The sequence below is a fragment of the Drosophila bipectinata genome, chromosome XR (assembly GCF_030179905.1).
Source record: "Drosophila bipectinata strain 14024-0381.07 chromosome XR, DbipHiC1v2, whole genome shotgun sequence".
In the NCBI taxonomy this organism is placed as follows: domain Eukaryota; kingdom Metazoa; phylum Arthropoda; class Insecta; order Diptera; family Drosophilidae; genus Drosophila; species Drosophila bipectinata.
The window spans coordinates 16,179,189-16,198,014 of NC_091735.1; positions in this window are offsets into that span (position 1 = coordinate 16,179,189).

Consider the following 18,826-nt stretch of genomic DNA (forward strand, 5'->3'; position numbering starts at 1 on the left):
ACCAAATCCGTCAAAAATCCAGAAATTTGTCATCCCTTAAAGCGGTCTTAGGGTGGCCCCAATCTTTAAACTTTCAACTCCCCTCATTTCGCGAAAAACTTACAAAACTTTTTCGATTGTGATTCTCACAAGCTGCGAGATAGTTGTGAATTTGGAAAATCGAAATGAATATGGGAAACCGTTCGGTTAAGACACTCAAAAAATACTCTAGTTTTATTTCCACTGCGACTGTCCACTTACTAGTGGACTAGTCCACTTTAAACATCGAAATGGATATATTTTTATTAGAAATAGTGTATTAAAAAAAACAGATTTTTTCGATATATTACGTTTTTTTTTTTTAATTTTTAAAGCTTTGAAAAGTAAATAAATCGAATAGATTCGGAAAATAATGTATATAATTTGTTCGATTCGTAAAAAATGTATGCATAAATTTTAACCTAAAAAGAATATAATTAAAACCAATAGATACATTGTTAAAATAGGTATAGGTATAGGACCTATAGGTATAGGCATTCCTTTTCATATTTGGACAATTTTCAACATGTTTTCAGAGCCAACATAGATTAATTGATATTTGATAGTTATTATATGAATACAAGTTTTTTTTTAATTTCATATTTATTTGTTCTTTAAAATTTAAAATTTTAAAAAATCCGTTTTTCATATTTAAAAAAAAAATAAATGAATAGAAACTTAATAAATTACAGAAAAATAACTCCCAAATCAAGACCAGAACTAGAAATAAAACATACATATTCATAAATATAATCCCTTGGGTGCTTGAAAATCATTTTGCGGGACCTGAGAGCCTAACGAGAATCTAAAAACCTAAATTATTGATTAATGTCCTTGGAATCTTGGCAGGCGAGTCGGTTGGCGGCAAATCAATCCGTCGCTCATCGAACCTAATCCACCCGCAGTTAACCCAAGTTCAAGGGTCACCGGGTCTGGCCCCCGACAGAGTATCGGGTAGCAGTCGCCATCCTTGGTCGGAAACCCTTTTTTGTGGCCGAAAGGAGATTCAGGAAATCTGCATATATAAAGGGATATTTAAGCACACCCATACTCGCGTATGAGTATATGTATATGGGCCGAGTCCTTTCGCTTACACACATTGACAGGACCATAATTTATTGCTTCGTTTAATTTTTGACAGGCCAAGGGAGTGGGGACGACAGTGCGTATGCTTGATGTGACCAAACATTTTGTATTCCCAGCCTTTCCAACTGTTGCCTCTTGGCCCCCATCGCTCTCTCTTTCTTGCTTTCTCGTTTCATGGGCGTTGTCCTCATAAATTGCCACTCCCCTTTTAGCCCTTTCCCTTAACAATTTTCTATATCCTCCGGGGCCAGCTGCAAGCTGTAAACTGTTTAAACTTTTGCTTTTTATACGCCAAACTTCGAATTGCCCAAAATGCGAGAGCAAAGAAGTAAAGAAAGTACGACAAGCACGTCGACTGGTGTAATACTCTTTTCTCCTTCCCAAGCTCTTATTTTCGAAAATGAGAAAATTATGAAGAGTTATCTTTTATCTATATAATATATTTATGCAACATTAAGGTAATATAGCTAAAGGACAATCAAAAATTCGAAAAGATGGTCAGCTTTATAGAAACCACAAAACCACTCTTAAAATTTCACAATATCTTTTCGTAATAAACTTAAATACCCTTTACTAGCGTATAAAAAAAAACAGTGAGGGACTCCCTCATAAAAAATAAACACAAATGAAAGGCAAAAACCAAGTTTTGACAACTTTATGAAAATTGCATCAAACACATACTCCGCCCAGTTGAGAGAAAATAAAGAAAGTGTCACTTAAATCTGGAACGGGTTCATTAAGCCTTATGGCAAATATATGAGTTTCGCTGTGAGTTTCGAGCCAAAAACTTGATTCAATTTAAATTTTCACCATTTACATGCCCGGCCCGACAAAAGCCAAGAGCCATAAATGTTTGTGAGACTGCGTAGGTGTCTATATCCATATATCATGTCCTTCGCACAAGCACACATAGATCTCATCATTCCCCATCCCCACAAGTACGTGTCCCATGTCCTTGCTTATCTCTTACTTAGGCTCAAAAAAGGGAGCAGCAAATAAAAGGGGGTTGCTCGAAACTCAATGAAATCCTAGGGGGACACTTTTCATGGGGCATGAGCTTCTGCAGTCGCATGTTAACACAGTGGATAACTTAGTTTTGGGACTTTAAAAACAATGGAAAATATAATTGTTAATTGTAATAAATATTTTTAAACGTAAAAAACTTATAATCGGCGTATCAAGTTTCACTAACCAGATTAACCAATTTATTTTAAGGAAATTAAATAGAAAACAGTTACATTAAAGCTTTCTTTCAGATTAAAAAAAATAAATATGTATGTGTTTATGTTAATTATCGAAAGCAATAAGAAACTTTTCTTAATAAAATGATCGCATTTTACAATTTTTAATAGTCATACCATCTTAGAGATATAAAAATGATTAAGTTAGAGCCACTCTAAAAAAAGGCCCACTTTTAACCCAAAAAAACCAAACATATTTATTATTATTTAATAAATATTCAAGTTAAAACCCACTAATCGATTAATCAAACAATTTCTACCATTAATCGGCTAAACTAATGTTGTGGAATGCAGATAACAAGTAGTATAATTGGCTAATATATTGAACAGCAATCACATTCCTGTCGATATTAATTATCCCAGCTTTCCAATTATCAAACAATCGGATAATCGAATCCCATTAATCGGATAAATTAATTTTTAGAAAGATGATTAATCGAAACCTCTCAAAATGGTTATACCTCTAACAAAAAACATTTCTCAAACAAAAATAAATTGTTTCGTGATTAATTAATTGAATCAATTCAATATGATTATGGTTTATATAGAATATGGATTCCCAGAGACTGATTATTAAGAAGCAAGCCAACCATCGCTCTCTGGTAGATTTATGGGTCCAAGGAATCCAATCGAGACTGCGGCCATTTGTCTTTTCATCAAACGGTTTTCGGTCTGGTATCACTCCACTGCCAGTGGCCAATGGCGATCGATAGTCCGTGATTAATCGATAGCATTGAATCTTTATTCTTAGCGTGTGTGTGTGCGAGTGTGGGGTCACCAACTTGTTGGCTTCAGCAATTTCATTTCCCATTGTGCGAGTACGAGTGCGAGAGCGAGGACTTCAGCGACAAGGCCGAATGCTATTTGTCACAAATCGACAGCGACACTCGGCTGGGTGAGTGTGAAGTGCCAGTGGCTGTGGGAGGCGCGCAGACAGATATCAGTCAAATGCTGAGGCCACATTGACACGTATAATACATTAGCATCGGTTATTGTCTTAGCGGAAATCGCGCACTCGAAAAAATATATTTAAGTAAGCTTGTTGATATTTAAGCCTTAAAAGTAGGTACAGGTAGTTATATTCACCAAAAATGTAGTGCTTTTTTCTCATTTTGGTCATAAGCTTTAAGTTAAGTTCTTTTATTTATTCAGGCTTTAACCTTTAGATAGGTTTGTACTCAAAGCAGTAAGAAAATAAGATAAAAAGTCTCTACGTAGAAAATAAATAAATAATTCAATATAAAAGCAAGGTTCTTGAAAGTACAAAAAGGCTACCTACTTCTAATCTGGATCATATAAGTAGCTTGGTAATTATGAGAAAGTTATCGATTAGTGGATTTCAGGCACTATTCATACATTACATTTTCTGGACTTAATTTTAGGCCTAAAACTTATATCCAAAAAATGGTAATAAGTCAGTATTTCACAAAAACTATTATAATGAAGAACAATTTTGTCTATAAAGGAAATATAAAGGTAAACTATTAAAGTAATATTACTATTTAAGGTTAAGATTTCTTTGTCAAGAATATACTTATTTAATATACCCATAAAAAACTATTGAGAATTGTATGCCATCATAATGCAAAAATCCTATAAATAAGAAACTGTAATCGATATGGGATGTCATATTTTCCTCGAGTGTGCCAACGTATCAAGTATCAAGTATTTCGCAATCAGCCGTGAATGGGATTTCGGGGGCGGGACTTGGTTTGGGGCGAAAGATAAAGCTGACAACGCCTCGTTTACCGTTACCGTTACCGTTTTTCGGTATCTTTATCTAGTTTTTTTGGTCGGGTGGGGTGATGGGATGGGGGAGGTGTTAGGCAACAACATTTAGCCGGCACGTTTAGCGCCTCAACGCGCCTCAATAGCGCAGCGCATCCTTTGCCACATTTGATTTGTTTCCTTGCCCCAGTGTATCGCATTCAAAGTGGGCGTGACATGGTGAGTGGGTGGGTGAGTGGTACGATGTGTGCTTAGGTGCGCTCCAGTGGGTCGCAGAACACATAGATGGATCTTTTTTGTTTGCCTATAGGTAACTCGTCGGACAAACAGACGAATAAAAGTATCTGCTATTTGAGCTCCAATCTATTTACATTTTCTATATAAGCCTTTTTTCTTTTCCGCTCCGAAATTCTTGAGGTTTTCTTTCCTGACCACTCGATGACAAAACCAGAAAAACGCCAAAAAAAGGAGGGCCGCAAAATCTATTTAAATGTTTAGCCTCTAGGCCTGGACTCAATTCAAACAGAAAAAAATATATATACGTACATATATAGAAAAAAAAGTTCGAAAGAGCTTAGATCAAAGTTTAATCGACCCCAGAAAATCCTCAACAAAAAAAAGAAATAAACTAAATGAAAGGAAATTGAATGAATTGGAGTGTGCGACGGTATAACAAGTGATAGAATTCGCTTCAATTGAGTTCATTTGTTTGGCAGACAAGTTCAAGTTGAGAAGTTGTTAAATAAGGTACGGATTGGGTTGCCTGAAAAAGGAGGATTTACAAAATAAAAGGTATTCGAGTATATTTGAAAAAAAAAGTTGTTATATATTTTCTTAAAAATATTTTTTTGTTTTTTCTTAGTATTTATTTTAGGTAAAAGCTTATTGATTAAATCGAAAATATGGGTGTGTGTCTAAAATATCAAATATGGTTATATCAGAAACCTTGCAATTTTTTAATAAATGTGCACATTGAAGTAAAAAAAAAATAGGTTCTATGAAAACTTATCTAACATTTTTTAGTATCGCTGTAGACAATTTTTCCCAAACCTACCAAATACTGAATAATTTCTGCTTGACCTTCGGCTTATAGGTATTCTTATTAATTTCAATAAAACCCCGAAATCACTACACACCTGTCAACATCTCATAAAAAATCCTATCTTCGAGGGGTTTTTACGAGTTATCTGAAAAGTTTCTTGTCTAATTGAATGGCCTGAGCCTTTGAATAGTTACTGGCCTTTGACGACATCCATGTTTTGTAGTTTCCTAGAAGATTTAAATCGGCTTTCAGTATCGAATCCCATTCATTGGCTCGCACTTTGAACGTTTTGCAAGGCAAGGCGATGGAAATACCCAGCGGAGAGTCCTTTTCAGAGAGTTTATCAAAGGATTCAGAGAAACGGAGAAGTGGCAAGGAGAATTCGAAATGTTGTCAGCTGTCCGTTATTTATTTTCATTCGCTCGAATTTTCTGCGCCAAAGGTACAACACGAAATTTGCTTCAATTAATTCAACACAGAATACGGAATGAGTAACGGAGTAACGGAAAGGAAAGTAAAAGTTGAAGAGTGAAAGTTGTGGGTGGGAAATAAGGGGCCATGGGCGACAGAAGGTGAAATGGTGGCAAACAAGAGGGATAACAGTTAAAGCGAAAGTCGCCTCTAAAGGCCGAAGGACCTGCTCGTCGATGTCGTTGATGTCCAGCGATGACGCTTCACTTACAACAGCGTAAGCAATTATTTAATTTGTGTAAATGACCACATCCGTTGTCGTTGTGCCTTGTCGTGGCCAGACCTCTAATGCACTGCCAAAAAAAATCTAGTATATACATATATAAATATAAAAACTAGACAATATAAATAAAATCTTATCAATATTATTTATTTAAATCAACATGATAGGTTATCGAAAACGTTAGGCGTAAACCAATAGACGTAAAACCATAAAACTTATAATTATAATTTAAATGTTTTTAACCTACTCATTATAACGATCCTTAACTTTGACAAAATCTAATTTTTTTTTAAATATATAAAAACAACTTTTTTATTAAAACTGGAACTCTTTTCTATACAAGACTTACAATTTATTATATCATTAATTTATTATAAAAGATAATAAATATATTTTTATTTATATATATTTCAAAGCCAAATATCTGGTAATAAAATTCTCTCTGTGCATATGTTTACCGTTACGTCCTCATTGGTCAACACATGCGGGTCAGAGGGTCGGCAACTTGGGGGGTCGTAGGGTCAGGCCCCCCAGAAAGTGAATGAAATGACCGCCTGGCATGACAAAAACCCAAGCTGAAACCGACAAAAAATTAAGCCAGCCGACACGCAAAACCACCTTCTTCCAAATGAATGAAAGAGCAAACTGAGTTTTTTTTTCTGCGAGAGTGGAGGTGTGGGTGGTGAAAGTGAACGGGCCGAAGAAATTGTGGGGGAGAGTTACAGGTCGCCACATTCACATGCTACATTAACCTTTTCGGTTTTTTTTGTGTGTTGAGGTCTTTTCTGCTTCGGTTTCCTTACTTTATTTTACCTTTTGGCCCACTAATGATTTCATTAATAAAATCAAATTAATCTTTCCTATGGCCCCGAACTACTTAGTATTTAAGCAGAAAATATGTTTGACAAGAGTGGGTCCTGGGGGTTACAACTATTCATTATTTTGAGGGGATATTTTTGGATATTATAACAAGGGAGTTTTGGTTAAGTGTTAAATAAGGCAATATTCTATTATACTATTAGTAATATTCAAAGTTAACTAAAATTATTAACAATATTATTAAAAAGAGTAATAGCATCACTTAGACGAAAAGGACTAACAAGTAAAATTCGTACAGTTTTTTTTATATTACTAAACCATTTTTTTGGACAAATGATTTTATTTCACAAACTCATTTTATCTCTTCAAAATGTGTTCTGTTTTTTGGAACACGATTGTGATCAAAATGTAACCATTTGCACAAAATAGCCCAGTCTTGGGCTTGTTAGCCACACCCACAATTACCTTCGACCCCCCATATACCACCACCCCTTTAACATACACGACACGACACATGCATTGTTGACTTCATAATTTAATGCCGTTGCCACGCCCACTGGCCAAAAGGGAAAGTGGGCGTTGAGGGAAAGGAGGCTGCTCCTGCTTGGCAACTTAACCCGCTGGCATATTTTCACAATTCTTTTGTTCAACATTGGGTCTTGTCTTCGGTCCACCCCCCTTTGCCCAACGCCCACTGCCACCCACCTCCTGCCCCAAGCCACGCCTACCATTTTTCTTGTTGTTGCTTAAGCAACCAGCAATCCTTTGTGACATTTGACTCGTCACACGCACACCCAAAAACACCCACCTACCCAGGGGCGTAGGGAAATTGTTTTCAAGAGGGCGGGGGTACGGCTGAGAAACATATTTTCATAATAAAATTTATAGGGGTGCGATTTCAAAACAGGATTTAAAGGAATTTAGTAAATATGTATTTTATATCTTAAAATAATTTTTTTTGCAAAATTGTTACTGTATCTATTTTGTCAAATTATTTAATTTATTTTCATTAACTTGGTCAAGTTAAAATTAATTTATTTCACCAAGCAAAAGCTATAGCTTAGCAAAAGCTTAAATATCTTAAGAAATCTCTTCAATTAGGATAGATTAGTTATATAACTTAAAGCTTATTTTAGTGAAACGTAACAAACCAAAAATCCTCAAGCAAGGTCACACTAAGAAAAAACACACTTGATTGAAAACATAAAACAAAACAATACTCACTTTCTAATTATATTTTTCTACTTAACTCAATGTGGTATAAAAAGTTTTTAAAAACCAAAATAAAGATTAGAATTTAAAAACGGCTAAGAATGATAATCCCCCCTTTTTGTTTTCTCGACACCACTTTTTTGCGCAGCTCAAGGACATGTTTAAGAGTGACTACTGTAACATGCATACTGCATACGTTTGGGCGTAAAAGTTTTATTACTCGGGTAGGTTTGAGACACAGCACAAAAATTATAATTTTGGCAAAAGTTGTAAAACTTTTCAGCCACAATGGCTTGGCAATGGCGTGGGGTTAACGATGAGGAAGTCAACGAACATTGATCATAAATTTTAATAAGCAAACGTGGCTCCCACACACACGTTGATGGCCAACTTGAATCAACTTTAATCATGTGCCACGCTAACTTGGCCTACTCTGATCAAAGTTTGGCTTTATGTTGGTCCCCACAAATATGAAAATTACTTCAACGAAATGATGTGCTAAACTTAAAATTAGGTTAGAATTAAGACACTAAAAACTTGATGGGCTGTTGTTGCCTTTTCCCACAAAAATAAAATAATTCTCCGAAGCATGTGTGTGACATCAAATTACAGTCAAGGATAACAAATTTCCCACCTAGGCCTGGCTTTGTGCGAAATTTCAATTAAAGTTTGGCTTGAAAATAAACAAAAAAATTCAGTGGTTTAAATCTTCTTATTATTTCAAGATTTCGTAAATATCCTAGCTTTGGGGAAACTTTTAATTGCTTTACTCTCGACACAAAACTATTTATTTGTGTTCCAGCTTAAGCTCGGGATTAAAAAACAATTATTTAGAGTTCCTGAAAGACAAAAAGCTAATATTTTATTTGTTTTTTTTTTTTTGTAAGGGGCTTGAGAGTGTTTTATGGAAGTAGAGTTATTTGAAAATAACTCTGTCTGTCTTATCAGTAAGTTAATTAGTTTAAATGCAGTTATATGGATGCAAGATATCAGTACGAAAATAACACCCTAAAAAGTCCCTACTATTTAAATACATTGCATAGTACTTTTCATAAATTAAAAAAAAAAAATAATATTGTCTATTTCATTATTAATAAATATTAAAAAAAAATAGTACTGATTTATTTGAAACCAGAATAAAAATATAAGAAATATGAAAGTCAACTTGTTAAAAACTTTTTAAACACTTTTGAAATATCCTTTCATAATTCCCTTGCTAACTACTTGGCGATTTTCTACTTTTCGCTCCTTGGTCCAGTGATTTCTCAAGTGTTATGAACTCTTGACCTTTGGCCTGAACCGGTTCGCTGAGCGATTCGAACTGTGAACCGGAGAAGAGCCGCAAAGTTCATTAAGTACACAAGTGGCTAACTACACATCATGAACTTCCGTTCCGGCTGTTCCCCGGAATCCCCGTCGATGCCCGCCCTCCGTAATTTGTCTCCGTTCTCCGGAGACTCGGCAGCTATCATCCTCTGACCCTGTCTCTATTCCGTAGCTATTTTTTTTCTCTTTCGCACTGTTTTTCGACGGACAGTGCACTGCAGTGGCCGCACAAAATTCTTAGAATTCCGGAAATGAATGTGCGTAATTTTCGCACAACTGGCCAAACATTGCGAACCCGTAACCCCCAAACGGACCCCAAAAACAAAAACCCAGACAGTATTTTCCAGATCCCGGATCTCTAGTGTCCAGGGTCGGGAAATCTCAGGGTACTGAGTGGCAAATGTGCGGGCAAATGGTAAATGGGCAACAACTAATTGGAATGGATTTTCGAAATGGAATCCGAATGAAAGGGGTTCGAAGTTCAAATAATATAAAACGATAAGAAAACGTTTCATATAACAAGGACAATTTAAGAGAATTTGCTAAGAAGAATGACTTTACTTTTATCAAAGTCTAAGCAAGCTCCGAAACCCCCAAAAAGTATGCTATGTAATTTTACTAAATTTATTTTTTTGATTTCCCAGTTTTCATTAAAATTTAAAATGTAACATTGTATAATAAATCAGTAAAAGAGAAAAAAAATTTTAAATTTCAAATGAATTTCTCGAAAAATTGCGAAAAATCCTTGACATTTAATAGAAAACCCCACACTCATAATTATGTTTAAGAAACTTTACCAAAAATGCGTGGGTGTTTAATTTAATTGAAATTGAAATGTGAAATGTGCTGACTTTATATATTTTTTGTTGTCGAACGAATTCCCATTTAAACTGAAAACAAAATTTGAATTGTAAATAAGCCGAGGAAAGGCAAGAAATAGGTTTTCAGGCAATTACTTAAGCCACTTTTATCCAGGGGAATATAAACATATCCCCACACATATACGTATGTACATATCCTGAATATATCAAGAATATATATACAAGTACTGTTGTGTATGGAGTACGTGTTTGCGGCATTATGCTTTAATTATACAAAATCGCAAAAGTTATCAGAGGCATGTGTGAAACGCGAAACTGTTTGTAATTTATTAATCAATTATTTATTTTTCAAGGAGTGAGAGTGGCAGTGGAAGTGGGAGTCACTCAACCTGCGGCTGAAATTCACAATTTCCCTCGATTAACATACAACAAACAACAAAAACAGCCCGCGAACACTGAAAACAACCGAAGATGTGTGGCTCTTGAGCACTTCAAAGTAACTTTTTGGGGGCCCACGTCGTTTGTCTTTTCTTTATTTCTTGTACCCTCACTTAGGGTATAAGACGGCTTCTTTTAGTTTTGGACAATTGATTTTTTTAGTGGACTAACAGAGCCATCCCAAGACATCAGTTATGTCTTGTCCGTTTGTCCGTCTGTCCGAAAAATTGTCTGGAACCTAGCAAGTGCCTCGTTCTTAAAGCTATGGACTACACTCTTCTTTTGGTTATGGATATATTCTGCAGCTGTCATGTAAGTTGAAAAAAAAATAATTATTTTCACTTTTTTTTCCTAGAAAGAGTATTTATTCTTCATATTCTCCTATGTTTTTCTTTTTTTTTACCCTGTTTTAGAAAAGTATCAAGCAGACACACTCGTGCGACGCCGTTTCTATTTACTTCTCGGAAATTTCAGTGAAAGTCGCTTTCATCTTGATAACCCTGATGAGCCACCAAGATGACGCCCAATGTGCCGCCAACAACGCGAATTTAAGTTAATTAACTAATTGTGAGGAAGGCATTCTGGAAATCTCCCCTCGCCTTGGAGTTGGCGATTTATTGTATTTCTTTGGGGGACAGAGCGTAAAGGTTGAATTCCCCGAATTGCCAGAACTATTAATGGCAGTGCCAAAAAAGGACATTTCCATAAATAATTTTAACGAAACAAAAGAGTTTTCCTCTCAGATGATTATTAAATAAATATAATGCGCTTTTCTAGAATATATTCTAATAAGATTGTGTAAATATTAGGCAATGGTAAGGGTTATAAAAATATATCTTTTGTTTTCTATAAATTTTTGGGCCATTAAAGGCTTACTTACTTTTAAAAGAAAATCAAACCTTCGAGCCTCTTGATCCCCTTGCTGTTTTTGCTTCTCTATGACATGTATTTTCCATATATTTCCTATGCTTCCATTAAAAATGTTGTCGGAGCCACTTAACTTTCAGAGTGGCAACTAATCGGGGTTTAGTGGCGAATTCATTCGATGGAACAACAGAAAACAAGAGTGTCTCGGTTGTGACAAATATTTGCATTGAAAACAAATTAAGATGTGAGTTCTTTTGGCCCCAGACCCAGAAATGGAGCGAAACAAAATTCAGCTCACATTCGATTATCATTTTTGCTTGGCAGGCAATTCACAAATCATTTGTTTACACGCTCCCTCCCTTTGTTGTTCGACCCAAAGACGGGGACGTGCATATATCCCGATATACATATAAGTACATATATACATATTCTTGGTTGTCCTTACGCTTAAGTGATGTCAATCAATTAAATTTACACACCAGGAAAAAAAGGAAGAGCCGAGAAAAACAGAGGCTGGAGTGGAAAACCCACTGGCAGCGCTTTTCATACATTTTTCATGATACTCGCGTGTGTTCTTCCTTCTCGGTTGAGCTTTGGCAAAAATTTGTAAACGTGTTTATCTTGTTTTGGCCCTGTTGTGTGCCAAGTAAGCTTATGAGTGGTTTGGGGTACGAGGCTCCTCGGATAAGCTGCCACATGAGGAGGCAAAAATGGAAAACTGGGAAAAGCTGGCACAACCAGAGGGGGAAAAGCAAAAAGAGACAAAACACAAAAAAAAAAAAGAGGAAAACCCTGGAACAACACAATAACATTTGCATTTGGCAAAGGTGTAATTCGTAAGCTTTATGGCAAGCATTATTATTATGGAGCAGGGAACTGCTGCATTTCATTTAGTCGACTTTTAAAAGCAAATGAACCAGGCTAAAATGTTTACGGCCAAACTGATTAGTCGGACATAAAAACAAAGAAGGGGATTTTGCGGCAAAGCCACTTTCTGCACTTTACACTCGTAGTCTCAGTTTCTGGACTATTATCCTTATTTGTGGTAAAGCTGTGGTCAATTTGTAATATATACAAATTAACATAAATATGAGAATGAATGTATTGTAGTATAGCTCTTTGAGTTTTTGTCATTTTATGAACATAAGTAGTCAAGTAAAATATTTCAGTGACACATGCACTTACCCTAAAATTAAACACAAAGTATGGTAAATGAGTCGACACTGTTTCCATGCATTTTCGGCACTCAAGTGAAATGATATCGGAATTTGACTTTGCGATTAGCTTTTGCTGGCCACAGCCTCACCTCAGACAGGCCATACTATCACAGCCCAGGGGAGAACGGACTTTGGCCGCACCCCTTACCGAAGATTTGAGATATGAATCCGAGTTGATGAGCGGGTCCTGGCGACGGGCGCCGGGAAATATGAAGCTGATTTTGTGTCCGAAACAAAAGGGGAGAATGTGGATCTAACTGGTCAAAGCCTTCGAGTCAAGTGCTTATCAGGGACGGCGAACAGGGGGATGGTGATGCCGGGGGTCTGGTTGCTTTGACGGGATCCCAAAAACATCTTGACTGACTGCACTTTATGGTTCATTTTGCATGCCTCAGATGAGCCAGAGATGAGATGGGCCCAGGACCTCAGAAAAAAAAAATACGAAATGGGAGGAAAAGGTTTCAGTTACATATAACCCAGCCACGCCCCTATACCCTCACTACCGCCCCCTATGACTATGCGTTTTGGTATTTTTACTGCTGTTCCCATTTGCGAGACAGGGAATTTTGAGTTGAGTTGCTTTTCCATTTTTAATGCCACATCTTGGTCTCGGACAATGTTTGTGGGGCGAGTGGAGCGCAGGGTGGGTGTGGCACTGCTACAGGACTTGTGTGCGTTGTCCTTGCCTGCAGCGTTAAATTCTTGTTAAAATATTATGGCAAACTTTTTCACAATTCTTTTTGCGCTTTAAAGGGAATCCAGCCAAAGAAATCTCTCCCTTTAGGCCCAAAAAATTACTTTTCTTCGCTATTCGCCCATGGCCGTTCAATAGGTAGTCTTACTGGGTTATCAAGGGCCGTCAAAAATTTAAAAACTTTAAAACTTTTGGGGTTTTTATTTCTTTTATTCAGTTCTTAATAAATTTTTTGTATTTAATTTTTTAATTAATACCTAATATTACCAATGTTCAAGTCAATAGGGTCAAAATTGTTAGTTTTTACTATTTAAATATGTGTATTTGTACTTACTAAAAGTATTCAAAACTTAGAAGCATTTCGGAACTTGGAAGAGTTGAAGGTTAAAGAGTTTATTTTAAATTTATTAATGTATTTGATACCATTTTTGATACCATTGTAAAAGACAGAAATTTACTTAGAAACTTAGAAATTATTAAAAAAAAACAAATTTTGAAGACCTCCAAAGCGTTACCGGGCCATTTGATTATTAAACAATTTTTTATACTCATGGCGAATTAGTTCAATTCATTTCAACAAATCAACAAACAGGTTGCAACAGTTTTATCATAAAAATTTTTGAAAAGAATTAACTTTCTTTGCCTCGTATAATATATTTGAAATAAAGTTTTTCAATTATCTGAAACACCAAAATGTCTTCATAAACAAAAAAAGCTTTGGCATTGCATTTTTCAAAGGTTTTAAATATTAGCGACCAAATTTTGATATTTAAGAAGTTTGAAATGCATTATTTATATATATATTTCTAATTTTTCGTTACTGTTTCTACACCAAATTAGGTACATGTATGTTACATCCATAAGAAGCAAGTCTTTTCAAAATGCACCTTATAATTAAATAAAAGAGACACGAAAATGCTTTTATTTCGGTACATCGTAAGACACCTTAGAGGACCTCTCGAGGGATGCTGCAATTAGTCAAAATATGGTACTTAAAGTCACACCATCATCGCTATTTGACAATTGAGGCGCACAATTATTTCAGTTGATTTCGCCTGAATTGACGCGACTCTGGTTTGCTTTGAGGCAAGTCCTTGGCCAAACACTTAATGGCCAGGAACAGCCCCTGCCTCCTGCGTCCTGCGTACCTCCCGGCTCCTCCCACCTTTCAATCCTTGCAGGTTACTTTCACGGCCATGTCGCACCTAATTAGGCCAATTAAATTTAGCTGCAAATTACACACATTAAATGTGTAAATTGGGCGGCCAACTCAAATGGAAATTAAATGCATGTCGCATGCGGCGTGTGGCATGTGTGGTCGAGTCGCATCGCGTGCTTAGATGATACCGCCCGGACTTGGCTTTGAATTTGGATTTAAAAATTATATCCAGATTAGCCGTGTGTGTATCCGAGGGGATATTTGACATGCAGGTTAAGTGCCAAGTGCAATAATGCCACACAATTACCAGGGGCAACTGCTCCGTGTCGTCTAAGTGATTTTGAAAGCGGGTTCAATTAACGGCAGGTGCTCTTGTGCTTGGGGGACTTCAATATTTCATTTACTTTTTTTTTTAATTTCTTCTTAAGCTTTGACAGTTATTTTTTTAAGTCACTAAAGGATAAGCATGTATCTAGTTCTCGATTTACAATTTTTTTTATCCTTGTTTCCAAGATCTATTTTAATCCCTTAAGCTTATGGATAGAATAGACTTAGAATTTTAGACAATAGAATGTCTCGTTTGTCTTTAAGTTCCATATTTTACCATTTATTATACATATAAGATAAAACTCATAAATCTATACAATTATTATAATTCCATTATTTACACGAAATATAGGTTATTTTTCCAATTTAATTAGAACTTTTCATTTAACTTCCACCAAACATGTATGATTATTTTTATAATTAAGAACAATTTAATTTCAAGTTTAGTTTCGAACTATAAAATTGTCATATTTTGTGTATTAATGTATGAATGTTCATGTATATAATGTTCAAGCCAAAAAGATTATGTTTTTATAAGGACAAATTTCACGTTTTGTTTAAAATATATCATAATAAAAAATTTTAGTTTTATCTTAAAAAAGGTTCACTGAAAATTGTGAATATGATCTGGTCAGAGTGAAATCTTCAAAATAATAATGCATATGGCTTTAAGATCATATTTTTCCTAATTAATCACTTTTCACCGTATGCATATTCCCGACTAAAATATAAGAACCGCAAAAATGATCATTTTGTACCATACATTAAAACTTTAAAGCACTCTAATCTCACAGAATTTTTAACTTTTACAACAAATAAATAAAGCCAATTTGTTTCTTAAACCGCACAACTTTGATTGACACTATTTTTCCGTCAAAGAAATTTTCGAGTGATTGGTCGTTCCCGGAGGGTGCTCCCAGCGACAGGACCAACTCCGTGTCCTTTGTCCCACCTGGCACTGCCACCTGAATAGCTTAGATGACCAGCGTATGGCTCCTTGATTTTTTATTCTATTTCTGCAGAGGTCACTCCACAAATCCCTCTAAGCCTCATCAATCAACTGGCGGACAAAAGCCGCTCTCCGCCGTTGGAATTTAAACCCGCTCGGGATCCCTAATTCCTCCATTCCGGATGTGGTAGTTGATTAGGAACAAGGTGAAAAAACCGTAACACTTGGCACAATTAAAGGACTCTTGTAATGTTTTTTTTTAGCAAAGGGAAATCCCAATTTTTGGGATGTACTTTAGACTGGTTTTTAATTCAATTACCGGTTTCTTGATTCAATTTCCGCCGGCAACAGCTGCCTTACTCACCCGATTTTCATTTCATTTCCTGGTCAGCGGAAAATCTCAACAAAGCTTGTGATTTCCAATATTTTTTTATTTTTATAGTTTTGGATTTTGTTTTAAATTCACTTTTAGAATTTTTTGTTTTCGAAAATTTCTCATATAAGTATTTATGCTTTTAAGGGTTTTGTTTTTAATTCGAGTTTAAATTATATTTTTTAACACTTAAAAAAAAATTAAAGAAAAATTAGTTGTTAACTGTTGCGACACTTTCAAAATATATGAGTTTCGAACTGAGTTTGAATACCGTTTTTTCTGGGTCCTTTTTCTAGTCCGCCACACAACCGTCGGTCAGGACATTCGCAAGCGAACTACGCGCCTTTGAAGGCAAAACAGTCGCCAAGTGTGCCAAAGGCAGCCAAACCAAAACACAGGACCAAACGCCGAGAGCCGAAGTAGGATACGGATACGGTAGGACACGAGCTCGCTTCTCTGTCGTGACAGTCACTCAAGCTGAGTCCTTTTTAGTCCTTTGGCCGGCGGGAAAACACTCAAAACATCAGAACTTGAACCATTTCCTTAAATTTTGTTCTTTTAGAAATTTTAAATATAAAAAAAAATATAACTATAAAAAGTATTTTCCTATAAATCTATTTTTAAACAAAACAACGAAAAGCACATTTTCCCATTTGCTAAACATTTCTTATTTCCGATTTTTCAAATAAAAAATTCCAAACTAAAACAATTCACAAAACGTTGCATTTTGAATTTGTTTTTGGTCAGGAAACAATCGAATTAATTAAATATAATTGGCCATAACAATTGTTAAAACTATTGTTGTTTGATTCTCCAAGAAATCAATTGCTGAAATTTTTATTCAATTTATTTGCGCTCCAAATGATAAAATACACTATAAAAACAAATTAGCTCAAACAAAAAATTAATTAATATGTATTGAAATGGTCATGAAAAAATATTTATTATTAGGGAAAGACGGTTTCTTTCAATTATTCAGGTAAAAAAATTAATATATAATAGAATGTTAAGAAATAAGATGAAAATAAGAAGTTAAATTACAAAAATTAAGATTAAATTAAATTAAGAGGCTTAGGAAATACAGAAACTCTTTCTTTAATTTCCACTTAACCCTATTTTAAAACTGTAGTAATTTAAAACATTATTAATAACTGCTTGACACTTTAATTTTTCAAAATTAAAATTTTTTAATTTTTGTTAATTATATGAATATAAATTGTTTAAAACGTACTTAATATTTGTATGATGTTTCTTTTAAAACATATTTTTTTACTGTGTTAAAAAAAAAATAGAATAATAATAGAAAACGAATTCCCCCGCGGAAAATTCTATTATCGGCGGCGAATAGAAAGTGACAGAGAAATTGTGGCAGGAGAAATTGGAAAAGGAATCAACAGGCGCGCATGCAAATTCCCAAAGGAAGGACAGCCAAAATATTTGTAAACAAAGCGAACGAAGACGAAACCGAAAGCGTTGAAATTGAGACCAAAAAACGAAACCGAAACTGAATCCGACAGACCGAACTCAAATGTCCTCGAGTCGTTTGAGCTAAAACTCAATTGGAGTATTTTTGGTTTAATGAATGGACGTTTTCAAGCATGTGAACTGCAGAGAAAATTTTAATTTATTCAGTCGTTTTAACTCGATTATATATTTCTTTTTGTTAGTGGTTACTACTGGTTATTTTACACCAAAAACACCCTTTTAAACACAAAATTTGTAAACATTTAACTACAAATTCCTTGAGTTATCATTTTCCGCACTGGAGATGGCTTGTTTGAATTTCTGAAATTTACGATATATCGATAAGAAACATAACAAATAAAGCAGTCAAACCAATTATTGAAAAAACCACAAAAACAGTTACAATTGAAATTTTATAATTATAAAAACAAAATTGAAAATTGAAAAATAATTATTTAAATTATAATTCACCACAAAACAGTTTTTTTAAAAACTTTCACTTACTATCACTTTTTTGATTAAAGAAAAGGTATTTGTCCTAACCAACAAATTTATTTTATTTCATCTGTGATTTTCCAATTATAATCTTTGTGATTTACATTTCAACGCATTTCCGCAAATTCATCGGAAAATGCAACATCTCTGACACAAAGCGATCGCTTTAGTTACTTTCATGATTTTATTACAACTTTGGTGGTGCAAAATTATGTTTATAAAAATAAAATATCAAAAACGTTATGATTTTAAATATTTAAATCCAATAAATATAATAAGAAATAAACCGAAAATTACCAAAAATTATTTCTATAAAAATGTTGAATGTGATGACAACATTTAATACATATCATATAGATATGTATTCCATTAATACATATACGTTCTTAATACATATCTACATATGTCTATTTCTGCTAAATTTGTATTTTATTTTTATTATCATTATTAATATTGTATAAAATCATAATAAATCATATTCATATTAAGAACAAAATTAACAGTTTATAGAAAAATGCAGATATTACTTAAGCCTTAAAGTTTAAGGTATGTGTTAGAAAACCTACTAGGCTGTTTTATTATTGCTTCTTAATTTTCAAATCTCAAATCCATTTGTTTTTTAAGGGGTTATATACAGTTGTACCGCGCAAGAATATGGAATTTTTTCGATTTTTTTTTGACACCATAAAAAATATTTATGAAAAATGTTTTACCGACGTTGTTTAGTACATGTTTTTGGGTACCTAATTAAATTTTTTCATAAAAAAATATTACATAACAAAAATGTTATAGCCGAATTCCCGAATCGTCTTTTTTCGATGGTGTCTTCCGGTGGACAGGATTTCTCGAAAACCGT